This window comes from Pholcus phalangioides, unplaced genomic scaffold, assembly GCF_987345545.1.
Source record: "Pholcus phalangioides strain wild (caught in Gottingen) unplaced genomic scaffold, Ppha-v1.0 ptg000017l_1, whole genome shotgun sequence".
NCBI lineage: Eukaryota > Metazoa > Arthropoda > Arachnida > Araneae > Pholcidae > Pholcus > Pholcus phalangioides.
The window spans coordinates 20,550,832-20,566,315 of NW_028301610.1; the positions used below are offsets into that span (position 1 = coordinate 20,550,832).

General features: G+C 39.3%; 1 protein-coding gene across 1 annotated transcript in view; it reads left to right on the top strand.

The window, feature by feature from the left end:
* Positions 1 to 15,484, top strand: part of LOC149072519 (bifunctional lysine-specific demethylase and histidyl-hydroxylase NO66-like) — a 42,993-nt gene that overhangs the window by 14,329 nt on the left and 13,180 nt on the right. The gene's annotated exons all lie outside the window — the stretch shown is intronic.

The window sequence follows — 15,484 nt, forward strand, 5'->3', positions numbered from 1 at the left end:
CTTCCCAGCTAAGATTTTGCAAGCAGGGTTGTGCCAAATTTGGCAATTATTTTTTGTCGCCAACTGATTGCTTTGTCTATTTCAAAAATTTTCATTGGCGACAAGGTTTTTCAAGCTACATGCTTTCCTTATATATTTTAATGCCATTTTCATTTCTCATTGTCACCATCATCGTTGATATCACCAGTGTCTTAGGTCTCACTGTTTGTCATCATTGAAATTTATTGGCCAATATAGGTTAAAGCCATTTTTTTTATTATGCATTCTTTGCTTGGGAGTTTTTAAACTTTTTTTATGGATGAGCATTTTTTAGTCAAATGGAAAAACATCAGTTCTTGACGAAAGTCTGCGTGATACTTGCGAAAGAAATCAGTTTCTTGCTCAAAATTTGCTGCTAGCATAGTTTCGAACAGCAATTGTACTAAGAACTTTGGTAGGTGGTGGGTTTTTTCCAGAATAAGAACTCAAAGCCGAAATATAATGGGTAGGTGAATCCTGTGGCCAATACTTTCTTCATTGCATGGCCTGATCTTGTGCATATAAAGGGTGCATAGGTAACGGGGCATATGGTATTTTACTGACAAACTGTTGATCCTGGAGGCATATTTCCAATTAAAAAAGTATCCAAATAACGGGTAGTACTCAAATATGTCATTCATGTTGCAGACCTGCCAACTCTCCCGATTTAAGCGGGAGACTCCAGATTTTTCATCCTTCCTCCCGCTCTCCGGATTTGTTAAAATTTCTCCGGATTTTCGCAGAAAATTAGATTTTACGCGAGCTTTCACGTTGTCGTGGCATCAATAATTACCATCGTCGTTAGGGAAAACACCCATAAAGGACAGCCGTAAGAAAAAGTCTCTGTGACCGCATTTAAGCAACTGGCAAAGACGCGACTTTGTTTTCATAGCATTTATCGGCAATCATTTATCAGGGGGAAGCCCTTGGTTGCCGAAATTCCTGTATAATCGTTATTGTATTCCATTAACAGCCATGCTGTAAACACGTTTTTTCGTCCGCAGCTTTGTAATTTGGATTTTTTTAAATCGTTTCTTCCGATTAAACATCTTCAGAAAGAAAATATAAAACTTTAAGCTATATACAGCTAAATATAAAGCCTTTAAGAATTCATATACCCAAGATTATCAATCAATGATAGCATCCACGAAAGAAAACACATACTTTATAAACAGTATGTAGATGTGATTTCTCTATTCTGCATGGAAAGACTGGCATGGAATTATATTCTTCTCAGGGGCAATGCAGAACCTGCCTTGAGGGGGGGGGGGATGTAACTTTTTCTTAATTTATTAAAAAAAAATTTTTTTTTTCGAAAATTTTTTTTTGATCGAGTCTATGAGTGTCGGGGGGGGGTGCCCCCCCCTCGGCAGAATTTCCGGATTTCTGGATTTCAAAAGTTGGCACGTCTGATGTTGCAAGGGGTTGTAGAATTATTAAAATAAAAATGTCAACATTTTAATATTGACACCCTGTCCTCCAGAATCCAATTAGATAGTTGTTGCCCTGTCTCTCCTGATGCCAAAAAAAATCAACGTGTCTAAGTGCAATATTCACTGAGATATTCAAATTTGAAAAACGAAGGAAAGTTGGTGGAAACAGCGTTAAATGTGGTTACAACAATTTTTCTGCATATAGAGCTGTTTTTTCCTCTAAAATTTCCTCTAATATCTCAGTGAATATTGCACTTAAAAGCGTGTAATTTTTTTTTTTGGCATCAGGAGAGACAGGGCAACAACTTTCTAATTGGGTTTTGGGGCACACGGGGACGGGTGTAAAAAATTAATTTCTTTTATTTTAACCCTAGAAACTAAAAAAAAAAAAGCTTATAAAAACTGCATCTTAACTGCCTTTACCCTACATCTCTGAGACTTGGAGTTAGTATTCTAGGGTTAATAGCTATACAACCCCTTGCAACATGAATGACATATCTGAGTACTACATGTTATTTGGAAACTTTTTCTAATTGGAGATATACCTCTAGGAGCAACGGTTCCAGGGCTGTCTTAAAAGCATCGTGGGCTCCTGGACCAAGTGATTTTTCTGAGGCCCTACCTGGCAAATTCTCGAAAAATGCAACTACTTTGCATTTTTCTGAGGCCCCTGGGCTGTGCCTGGGTGAACCCATGTGTTAAGATGGCACTGAACAGTTTGCCAGTAAAATGCCATACCCCCCGTCGTTTGCTATGCTCCCTATATATGAATTGGCATTATCATCATGCCCCAACTTTCATTATCGTTACCCTTTCATGTCTATCTCTACTTATGCTTCATTAGTTCCAGAAAAAAAGTATCTAATTTCTTTACAAAAAAGAAATTAGGTACGTTTTGATTAAAGAATTTTATTCTAGCTTAAGAAGTATCTATTAATTATAATATTTAAAAAACGCACAACTGTAAATCCAGACTGAAAAAATCTATTGCCCAGGGCATGTAAAACTTTGACTGGGCATGTATTTTTTCCAGCTATATGCCTGCACATTTAGCAAAATTAAACACATTCATTTTTTTATTTTTTCTATCAGCAATACTGTCCCAACACGCTTAAAATTCCACAGAATTTGTTAAGTCATGATGAAACATGTAGCTATTCCATGAACGGTGATCAATTTCTTATGGCTCAAATATTTTGAGACCGTGTTGCCACGGACCTCAAATCCTTTGATTGGGCTGGCTCCCAAACCAAAATTTTCCACAGGCCTTTCTCTGTGGTAAACCTATATAAAACGGAACGTCAAGAGATTAATTATTTCCTTTTTTAGACTGGTTTCCATTGTATAAAGGTGCACACAAAAATATATGCAGTGATTTATTTCTATCCTTTTGTGAAACTTTAATTTTGAGAATGTCACCATAACTACTATAAACCAACGAGTATTACACAGAAACATGCATATTATTCTGAATTTCTTCATGTTTTGAATTATTACACATTTGAAATTTCATATTTGATGCACTAACAGTTATGGCTGCCTATCTCATCATATGAGAAATTAGCATCTCGAGACAAAAAATTGTAAAATATACTTTTTAAAGGCATTTAGTGGAGTCTTGTAAAATGCATAAATGAACATTTTTACTTTGTGAAATATAATAGAAGATGTAAATAAGAAATTGATCATTGAAATATCTAACACTCAAATATTGAATTAATGATAACATTGTTACTTGGAACCTATTTATTCGTATATAATCAATATATATTATAGAAATAGAATATGTACTTAAGATGGGAAAAATGATTTGTTTTCCAGATAGAAAAATGGAAATATATAAGTATTTTTCCAAAATAAAATAATTTGTACATCTTGAAATGCGTAAGTAGGCATTCTAATTTTGGTTTTACAGAGGATAATGTAAATAGTATATAGATCATTGAAATTATTTTTCATGCAAAAAATTGAAAAATGATAATATAATGTCACCCGGAACCTATTTATTCATGTATAGTCAATATATACCTTGGATATAGATTATGTACATAAGATGGAAAAATGTTTTTTTTTCCAGAGTAAAAAATGGAAATTTTCCGAAACAAAATAGTTGTACCACCATGAAAAGCATAAATGGTCTTTCAAATATTTGCTTTTTGCATGTATAATGCAAATAATATATAGATCATCGAAATAATTTATCATTCAAATAATTGAAAAAATGATAATATACTTTACCTGGAACCTATTCTCATATAGTCATCATGTATTTTGATATAGATCAAATAATGAAAATGTAAATTTAATTTTTCTGAGCTGGAAAAGAATATACATACAAATACAAATACAGCACCACAACAGGCAAAATGCCCATCGAGGTGGCTGAGAAAAAGATGCCCATAACAAATATGGATGCCATATATTTCTAAAATATAGCAACCCAATTGAAAATGCAATTGACAAAAAATTGTAAACAATATGTACACATGATAAAATATTATACAATGCCCATAAAGAATACTTATGGTTGTCTTATTCTAAGTATGGATAGCTTCTCGATTTACCCCAACATGTTTATCGTATTTATTTTTAAACGTGTCAATTGTATTACAATTTACTACCTCCGGGGGTAAGCTATTCCATTTATTAACAACCCTATTAGAGAAAAATTCCCTGCGACACCATAGCCTTGAATTGTCCCTCACCAATCGATACTGGTGTCCCCTTGTAAAAGCAGTCGATTGGCGGTGTACTAAAAGTTCATGGTCCATCCTATCCATTCCATTGAAAATTTTGAACACTTCGATCATATCTCCTCGACATCTGCGTTCATCCAATGTAAACATATTCAAAAAATGAAGTCTCTCTTCATAACTCAAGTCCCGTGCTCCAATAAGGACACGTGTAGCTTTACTCTGCATCCTTTCAACCAAGTCAATGTCCGTCTGTAGGTATGGTCTCCAAAACCTTACTGCATACTCCAGTCCAGGACGAACTAAACCTCGAAAAAGCAGAAGAATGACTTTAGGAGAACACGAAGAGACCTTTTTGAAAATGAGACCAAGCATTCTATTCGTTTTTTTGACCACCGCTGAACAATGTTCAGAAAACCTAAGCCGCTCATCAATGAGAATTCCCAAATCGGTGACCCTAGTTGCAAATGGCATGACATGGCATCATGAAAATCATCATGGCATCATCAAAAAATGACATGGGCATTTATGAAACAATTTAGTTGTATATTTCTGAAATACATAAAAGGACATTATTAATATATAATGCAAATAATATATGGAACTTCGAAATTTTATATTATTCATATAATTAAAAAATGACAACATTTTGTCTAATGGAATCTATTTATTGGCATGTAATCAATATATATCATAGATTTAGAATATGTACAAAAGACAAGAAAAAATTTCTAGAGAAAAAAAAATGGAAGAAAAGCAAAGATATATGCAAATGCAAGAGATAGATTTAAAAGATAAATTGATCAAAAAAAAGAGAAGGGATTATAAACAATTTTTGGAAGTGAATTTCCATTAGAAAATAATGATATAACTGAATCCACGTGTCATGACTGAGTGTGGAAAAGGCCATCAATGTTAAAAAAAACATTTTAAACAAGAATTCTCATGAAGTAAGATATAAATCACTCCTGGGGGAGTCTGCAAATGGCAGGAAAACCTTTGATCTGAAATTGACTAAGGGTTCCCCTTAATATTCTTTCATAGTGATCACGACAATGGTGATCTTCATGATGAAAGAGATGTAGGCCCTTAAATAATTTTGGGTCTGGCACTCTACATCACAGTTCACGGTCACTAATAGTTAAACTTCGGTATAAAATGTTCTCCTTAATAGCAATAGAAGGAAAACTTTCTTTTGTCAAAAATTAAATTTTTTTTATATTTAAAATAAAAAAATTGTGTACCAATTTAAAAACAGTGAGAATGAGATCAACAACCAATAACGTTTGTGAAAGAAAGATTCTACATCTCTCTGCAACACTTAAATTTTGCGTCTATAAACTCCATTTTTTAGTTAAAATTCAATACATATTTCTTGCGATGGGTGCTGTAGCCCGTTAGATACTCGCCTAAAGTACCAAAGGATGTTTAGAGGTGTCATAAGTTCAATATTCGGTTCGTCCTTGTCAGAAACTTTCTTGACAGGGGTACAACAGATACGGCGACGTGACCACAGAAAAAAATTTCTGCCGCAGGGAGTCCCGCACTGAGTGGTTAGCGCACCAAACCCTCATTGAGTGTTAAAAAAAAGGGCTGATGTTCAGAATTGGTAATAAATTGTAGGTCCCAGTTTAATTAGCCTCGAATGCAGAAAATTACCACGGTGCAACAAAAATGATCAAATGATGTTTCTTGTATAAATAACAAAATATTGTAGGCACAGGCGTACGCAGAATTTCCAGGGTTTAAAATTTTTTTTCTTCTGAGGGGGAAGGTTGCGTTTTCCCCTGCAAAATAACAATATAAAGGGGGCTTTGAGGGGGTCTAGAACCCCAAACCCTCTTTTGGGTACGCCAATGATTGTAGCACGCATGAGTGATAAGAAGGGGGCTAGACCACTGTACAGAGCCACCACTCTACAGCAGCACCAACCTTTGTCTAGTGTCGTGGTGAGCTAGGGTTGTTCGTTTGTGTGCCTGTTTATGCTTTGAAGGGGTCCTTTTATAAGTGAAAATATCTATCCAACTATATTCTGGGAAGTCGCAGATCAATCATGAATTGGACAAGGGAAATGGAGTGACAAAATTTGAGAACCACTGCTCTACAGGATTTTGTTTCAACATTACCAAATGTTTCTGTAATTTTAAATTTCTAATTTTTTTTTCTGTAATTTTAAGTTTCTAAGTTTTTTTTCTGTAATTTTAGTATGAAATAAAAGTATGCTTACATCTCCCTTTTATGCATAGTGTTAGTAAAAATTTTAACTAAAACTTTCACTTTTAAACTTTCTTAAAGTTTGTAAAATAAAACTTCATATAAGCGAGTATTTGTAAGAAGAATCAATAAAAAAAAGCGCAATAAAATTAGTCAGTACCAATGATGTAGTAACAGAGGGCTTAGCGGGCGGCAAGTTCAGAGGGACAGTAGCCAAAAGAATTAGTAGAATGGGAGAAGGGCAGCAAAATTTGTATGACCCTAAAGATATTCGCCTCTGCTGAGACAGTGATGGACCTAGACTGTTTGCAAGCACATGAGTGTGGAAAAGAGTTAGTTACTTAAGGGCTTAAGAGCAAGCATGGGAATGACCAAAAGAGTGACCTAGAGAGTGGGAAGCATGGGAATGATAAAAAAAAAATGAACTCCACCCCTGAACTCTAGGATGCACTAATTCCAGTCCATGAAAGCAATCGTTTTTGTAGCATCATTGAGCCCCTGGACCGAGCAATGCACTAATACTCCCCTCACACTAGGTGAACAAAATTGATGGTAACTACCATGTGCTATCAGCTAGGCTACTCATACATCAAGGATCTCCTGGGCAGTCCTCAGGTTCTGGTTTAGAGGGGCATTTGCTCTTGTGGTTTCCATTATTATCTGTTATCTATCCGATGGACTCATGTCATCTTAAGAAAAACAGCATGTCTCAGTGTTTCTTGATTTTTTTTGCCCATGGCCCCCTTTGAACTATATTTTCTTCTTGTGGCTCCCCTTGTTTTATTCACGAGGCCCATCCACCCTTACCCGGGGGCAAAGGTGGGGATATGATTTTGCCTCCCTCCTCCAGTTCTAGCGTAACTTTCCCGCCCTAGAGTATTGAGACTAGCCCTCTTAGCCCCCTCCCATATCCACTCCTATGTCTAGGGGTGGGCACTTTCTAATTATTGGATTGATTTTTTTTTTTTGTAAATTTATAGATAAAAATTCTGTAAATAAGGTCAGACACCTGGCTTCATCTTCGGACCCTGGGCTTCAGTAAGCTTTTATCTTGTGGAAGTTCTATGCAAGGCTGTCTGATCATCATGGGGGGCCCCCAACGATAATAATGTTATAGGATTCATACTTAGCTGGAAAAGATAAGTCTTACATATTTACTCACTTATGCCTACTCCCGAAAATCATAGTACCAGATCTCTCATCATGTACTCCCTCCATAGCAGAGGCGTCAGAAGTGTTTCAGACCTGCGGGTACTCGACTTGGTCTTTAATAATAATGTGATCAGCACGTATTCCCAAGAGATCTTTATGATCTGTCCAGGGAAATTGTTAGTGTTAGTAGACATCCATGTCCGAACCGGGATTCGAACCCAGACCTGTCAGAAGCTAGCTCCCTAACCAGTGGACTGCTAGGCGGCAAACCTTCTACTTTATGTAGAAGGTTTTGATTTCTGAATTAATTCTGGGGGTGCTTAAAACAGTGATACAAAATACTGTGGGTGTGCTCAAGCACCCACTGCAACGCCGGCTCCGATGCCATTGCTCCATGGACATAAGGTTCCTTTTCTTGAAATTTTATTTAATGCCCTTTATACCGAATTTCTACCACTCATTATGCATTTTGTCTTTCATGTCCTTTTTCTGAATTTCTATCTCTTGCTCTTTATTGAATTTCTGCTTCCCCATTTACCTATTTCTGAATTTACTCCACACCAATCCCCCCCCCCCCCCCTTCAGTTTCAGCTTCCAACGTTCCTGATTATGATATTATTTGGTACTTATCAATAATTATCGCACATGTAAAGCTAATGAGAATTTTATTAGATTATTGATAGAAAAACATAATAACAGATGCGGCTTTGACAGCACATTGTTCACAGCTAATTATTGAATAATGGGATTGTTGCGTTTTTGACATTAAATAAACTGAACCACAGACTTTATATTAACTTGAGAGTTACCTTGATTAACATGTGTCCTGTAGAAAAGAACAACAACACTAATTTTTTCTGGATTGAAAGTCTTTGTAGTGGATTTTGAAATGTTGACCCTTGGAGATTATAAATACCCAGAGCTCTGTAGTTCATCTTTTACATCTAATTAGTTACTCGAGGTACTCCTTGAAGCCTTGGTGTGTCCACCTACTACTTAATTATGGCCTTGAGATGGGTCGACAAATTATCCTAAGACCAAAACAAAAATTCTATCAATGACTTTCAGCTTCCACTAGGACAGGATACCAATAGGATCAGGATCCTGTTCCTCACAGGTTTGAGCCCTGGGCACGCAGGAATTCATGGACCCCTTTTTATTTATTAACATTCTTTGCAGCATATTTACAGAGCATTATTGTGAAACAATTATTATAATTACTATCAAAACTAATTCTGAAGTATGCGATGGCATTTGCACATTCATGAATTGAAAAATTCAACAATATGAGAAAGTGGCAATATTCTTCAAAAAATAGGAAACAGAGTCTAAAATATAACAGACAGCTAAGTTTGGGGTTCCCTGGAGACATGTCCTGTTTCTCTAACTATGAGAGAAACAGGCGCTGGTTTCCCGGCCATACACGGGGGTGAAAATGCTTTCACAAACGGCGCGGTCTTCAAAAATAATTCGCGTATTTACTCATCGGATACAGCAAGGGCCGTCTTAACGCATGGGCCACCCTTGCGCGGCCCGGGGACCCCATGATGATCCTAAGACGTCCCTGAGCAAGGTCCCAACAGCAGAATGTAGGCCATTTTATTGGTTTGAAAACTTGTCGCGGGCCAATTAAGTGATAAAAAGCGCCGCTGATCACTTATGTGATCTGGAAATATGCTGCGGTTGATTAAAATGATCTGGAGTATGCTGTGGGCCATTAAAGTGCAGCGTACCGCTGCTCATTTAAGTGATCTGGAACTGTGTCGCAGATCACTCGAGTTTTTTAACCTGTACGTTAGAGGTTCCGTAAGGAATATCAACGTGGGTATCTGTCTGGTAGTTCAATGTCACTTGAGTGATCCATAAATAAGTCGTTGGTCCCTTTAGTGATCTAAAAATGTGGCGCGGATCACATAAGTGATCTGTAAATGTGCCCCTCAGTTCATTTTTACAAAATTAAGCTTGAGGTCGCGGGCCACATCGGATCGACGGCCGAATTTGGTCCACGGGCGGAGCGTGTATGAGGTACAACTGGTGCTGGAATTATTTCTTTATTATTTTTAATTCGTCAGTTCTAAAATTTTCATTTGTTTTCTCTCATTGGTTTAAAATTACATTCAGTGTTGAATTTTTCATCAATTTTGTTGTGTTTATTTACATTTTGTTGTGTGTTTAAATTTATTTTTTATGGATACATCTCAGCGTTCTCGTACATTCTGAAATAATAGATGTCGATTTGACCACCTCCCCCCTCAAAATCGGTCAAAGGGGATGCTAAACATTTTTGGGGCCCAACATTGATGAGACGCTCTTCTGGCCCCGCTATTTTATTAGCACCCGACCCCGCGTCTGGTAAGGGCGGCCCTGAGCGAAAAGCCCGGTCAAACACACGAATAAAGGAAAATGCATGGGGAAAAGAAACGGCCAGCAACTCGCGGCCCGGTATGAAAAATGTCAGGGCCCGGCGGTTGAGGAACACTGACCCTGGAAGCCCCTGCGAATCAAATTTTGGTTGTGATCCATAACTCAAGAATCCCTAGCTACAAGTCATAGTTTCGCAAACCTTTTGTTTCATTTTGCCCTCTTCAGAAATTTTTTCTTATCGCTCCCTGTTCATGCGAACCCATAGGATCCTAGGGTATACCCGTAGCTTCTATCGCCCTCCTGGACCATTCCATCGCCCCGGGAGGGGTGATATTGCGCAATTTGGGAAACACTACTTTGAGTAAATTTGTACAACCCATCTTGAGAGCCCCTGTGGATGAAGTTTCGTTCGGTGACCCATAGTTCAAGAATCTCTTGCTGTTAGTGGATTTGTATGTTCCATCTCGGAAGCCCTTTGCATCCCAAGTTTGGGGTCAGTGACCCATGGCTCGAGAATCCGTGGCTCTAACGTACAACATATATAACCCATTTTGCAAGCACCTGTGATTCAAGTTTCGGTTTCGACCATAGGCACCGGAACCTGGGGGCTGAGGTTGTTTGAGCCCCCACCCAATAAATGTTATGTGGGGGATCCTAATAACCACTTCGGGCATGAATCCCGTAAGCAGGCGCCCCGTGGTGCTATTAAGATTTTCCTGAGTAGTCATGGCCCACACATAAGGGTCTGGCTGACCCTTGTGTGTGGGTGAGTGAGTTAGATTAGTGACTCAGCGAGAGAGTGAGCAAGTGAGTGTCTTGAGTAAATTAAGGACTTGGTGACTGTGCAAGTGAGTGAGCAGGTCACTCATACGCTTACTTCGCTAGCTCATCCACCAACTTACTCACGGTAAATTTTCCCAGCGGTAATTTTTCCGTAAATCATCTGACGCCATCTATCGGATGATAATGATTTCGGCACATACTTAGAATTAAATAATCAAATTAATTGAAAATTTTAGCATCAGTATCATTGAGAATACGAACATTTTCGGGAAATTCGAGACCAAATTTTTGTGTGAACAATTTCAAAGAGCAGTTGAAATTTCCAAACGGGTCCAACTGACCAATATAAAAACAATAGCTTTCATGTCATGGTCAACAGAGCCTTGTTGCCTAATATAGTAAGATGCTTATATAAGGTAGCGGGACTCTGTTTTTGCTACCAGCGACAATATTCATTAATTTTTATTAATTAAATTTTTAACACTTAAAATTGACCGAAAATTTGACGAAAGGCTGTAAAATGCATTTTCGTTGCTATTCAAGTCCACCAAGGTGTCATGCACAGTCTCAAGAACATCATGTGCCCTGGGGCCGCCCTCGCCAGATTCGGGTCCTGGTGCGAAAATAATAGCGGGGGCGAACAAAAAAAATTAAATATAAAATTTCGAACTTTATATATATATAGAAAATTTTAATTAGATGAAATACTTGATAATTGATGCAATGTATCTCTCACGAACCAGGCCCGTCATTTAGGGGAGGGGCCGTTGCCCCCCCCCCGACTTTTGAAAATACACTAAAAATGGTAATATATATATACACAAATATATATATATGCATACATTGAGTACATGTGCTTCCCCCCCCCCTTGGAAAAAGTTGAAATGACGGCCCTGTCACGACCCAAACTTGATTCACAGTGACTTCCGAGATGGGTCGTATAAATCCACTTACAGCCAGGGATTCTTGAGCCATGGGTCACGACTGAAATTTGATTCGCATGGGTCTCCGTAATGGGTCGTACAAATCCACTTATTGCGCCACAGGTTTCACTAATTTTGAAAAAATGAACCGTTTCATGGATCGTGGGTGAAAAAAGTTAAGAACCCCTGAGTGAAAGGGTGAATTCGACTCCCCCTCTGGTCCGGCGCCGGGGGCACCAGACCAAAGCCGCCTAGATACTACTAGTACTTCTAGAAGGCTTTCATCAGACCCACCTGCTTCAGCTTAGTTGCGGCCCTGTGACTTGGCCTTCCACTCACAGAATAATAAATAAACCGGGCCGTAGACTTCTAAAAGTCGAGAACCACTGACTTAGTGCGCAAGCAGTTGAGTGACTAAATAGTGGAAAAGCATATAAATGGCCAAAAAGAGTGGGGACCACGTTAGAGAGCGACCTACAGACAGTGCCGTTTTAAGAGCGTCATGGGCCCTCGGGCAAAGGGACTCCGAGGCTCCTACCTGGGTTGAAATGTCCGCCTAAAAACTTGCATGCTTACGCTCGAAAATTGTAACTAGTTGATGCCCGTTTTATCGAATACCGTTATAGCGAAAACATTTCGTTTTAACAAAAACTTTTCTAATCTCCCAGATAAGATGAGACAGGAATAATGTAAAAACCTGGAATTTCTTTATAACGAAATTCCGTTATAACGAATTGATTTCTCCGGTCTCTTGGAGTTCGTTATAATGGGATTCAACTATCTGATTTTCATTAGTCGCCTCTGCACTTGAGGCCCGGGTGGGACCTGCAGAGCACTTACACATCAAGCGGCCCGCGGCACATCACTTAAGTGAACAGCGGCACAGTTTCAGAGCACTTTAACGGCATGTGACAAATTTCAAGAAAATTTAAGATACCCGCGGCATTTTTATAGATCACCTGAGTCATCCGTGGCACACTTACAAAGTACTCAAGGGGCTCGCAGAGAACAGTTACAGATCACTTGAGTGACTTGCGATGGCGCTGTTCTCGATCACTGAAGTGATTCGCAACATGTTTTCATAGCAATGAAGTGGCCCTGCACTTTTCCTAAAGGTTGAGCACCCTTGCAATAAATCAGGGGTGGCCGGCGGCCCGTGAAATGATTTTGTGTGGCCTTCAATAAGGTAAAAGTGCCAGGAAAAAAAAAAAAAATTTCTGATAATTACTTGAGCTTTCGGTTCCCGATTAACAAATTGCTTACAGACTACTTATTTCTAGTGACGAAAGTAATTAAATAATTAATTTAAATAATGGTGCGGCTTATACGCTGAAGTGGCGCCACTGGTGCAGCCCATGACGTTGCAGCTGACCATTATGTTGACCCGCGAACAAAAATAAGTTGGCCACCCATGCTATAAGATTAAGGGTGCTCAACCTTCAGGAGACACATCAGATGACTCTGAGGGCCACATTAGGCCGCGGGCCATGGGTTGAGCATGTATGTATTGGATTAAGGAAAGTGTTATATACCTTACAAATGTATCAGAAACTGGATTTGGACAGAGGTTTTATTGCAATATCTGTTCATGTCTCGTTTTCTGATGCTGGAAACACGGGGTCGCACTTAGGGAGGTGTGGAGGGTGCGATCGCACCAGGCCGCAAAATATATTAGGGCTGCGCCAGATTTTCACTGTATGTACTGATTACGTAAAGGGTGCTCAACCTCTAGGAGAAAGTGGGCCACTTCATTTGTTAGAGGGCATGTCGTGGGCTTACTTAATTAAGTTATCTGAATCAGCGCCGCGAGTCACTTAAATGATCTGAAACTGTCGTGGGTTACTCAAGTGTTCTATAAATATGCCACGGGTTACTTAAGTGATCTGGGAATGTGCTGCCGCTCAGTTCATTTTTGCAAAATTAGGTAGGTTTGAGGTCACGGGTCACATCAGATGATGACGAAGGCCACATTTGGCCAGCGGGTCATGGGTTGAGGATGTATGTTCTACATAAATTTATTGATTCACCAATTAAACATTCAATTTAAATGATATCCACGTTTTAAGAGTTGGTTTGACTTATAAGGCGTTTCTAAAGGAGTAGGAGTTGCCACACATTCTTTTTTTGTTATGACCTTTATATAAAGTGCTCAACACTCCGAAAATGTTGAAGATTCCCTCAGTTAGAGAACTGTTGATGAGGAGGAAAAGACAACAAAACCATATCGTTCATCGACTGTTAACTTTAGCATGGGTATCTTTAACGTAGTGCTCACGAGCACCGCGGTCAGGTTCGCAACTACAAAACGATAAGTGAGTTCGGTGCCCGGGCACAGAATTCACTGCTCTTTTTTTTTTTTTTTTTTTCGTTGAAAATTTATAGAAAAAAGAACCAGAGAGAAGAGATATACCCCCCGTCATCAAACCAGAATTGTTTCTTTTTTCTGGTTACGGTCTTGACCACGGTGCTCACTGAAGTGAGTGCTCAAATGCTTACGTCCATACTATCGACTCCACAATTCTCTGTTTGAAGTAGTATTTAGCGGCCCTTTAAAACTTATTCTTTCAATCCTGTCCGTGCCGCTTATGTACTCTGGAACTGTGCCAGGTATCACTCAAGTGATCCGTAATTATGTCACGGATCACGTAAGTAATCTGGGAATGTTCCGTGTGTAACGAGTGATGTAGAACCACACTGGGGGCCGCTTAAGTGTTCTAAAATTGTACCACATGTCACTCAAGGGATCTCTAAATGTGCCACGGATCGTTTAAGTGTTCTGGAATTGTGTTGCTGGTTACTTAAGTGATCTTTTGAATGTGAAAGTGATCTTTGAGGCCGGTTTCGGTGATCTGAAAATGTGCCACGGGCCACTTAAATGCTCAGGGAATTGTGCCAAGGGTCATTTAAGCGATTTGTAAATGTGCAGCTTAGTTCATTTTCACAAAATTAGGTTTGGGGGGCAAGCAACATCAGGTAACATTTAGGGCCACATTTGGTCTGCGGGTCAAGGGTTTACCATATAGGGCTTAAAGGGTGGGTCGCAATGAATTTCTTAAAAATGAATTTTATGTTCTTACCCTTCAAATAGCATTAATGAAATGTAAAGGTATTTTCTTTCGAATTTTTTTTTTTTAATTCTTTGCATTAAAATTTTTTTTCCATCTGGGGGGGGGGAAGCGCACATGCCCCTATTCCCCCCTCACATTTGCGTTAGAGGCCTTTCACATGGAGCGGATGCGGGTCCGGAAGAAGTTTTAACAATTGGAATATACTGAGCCTTTAAGACGAGCCGAAAATTCCCCGCACCTAGGAAATGTTCATGCGGGTCCGGACGTCGTCCGCATACCCTTTCATGTACGGACCCGCATGAAGAGCACTCAAGATGCGGGCGAATTAGTGCTCGTGTGAAAGGGTATGCGGACCCCTATCCGCTCCGTGTGAAAGGGGCCTTAGGAGGTGGGGCAGTGCTGACAGGGGGGGGGGTCAAAACATTTACTGACATTACTTGGCCTGCAATTTGTAAATACGGTATAAAGGTATTTTTCAATTGTTGACTTCTCTCTCCTATGTCCCTGTAGCGCAGCGGACTTCTAATCCAAAGGTCCCGGTAGGGATCTTTTTTTTCTCCGTCGGCTCTGTGTGTGTATGTTGCATATTCTGTAAAAGGAAAGGAAAACAAAACTGCCCAGCACACTGTGGACGGAGGCTTTGTTTCTTCGATTCCCGTCACAGTCGAGGCGCTGTGTCTATATATATATATTGTGTAGTTTGACCATTCTCTCTCCCACTTGAACATGCCAGCTACGTCTGATCTCAATATGCGTTAGGAGCTGGGGGCAGAACTGACGAAATTTTGTTGACAAGGGGGGGGGGGTCAAAAAGGGCTGAAAATCCGCTAACGTTA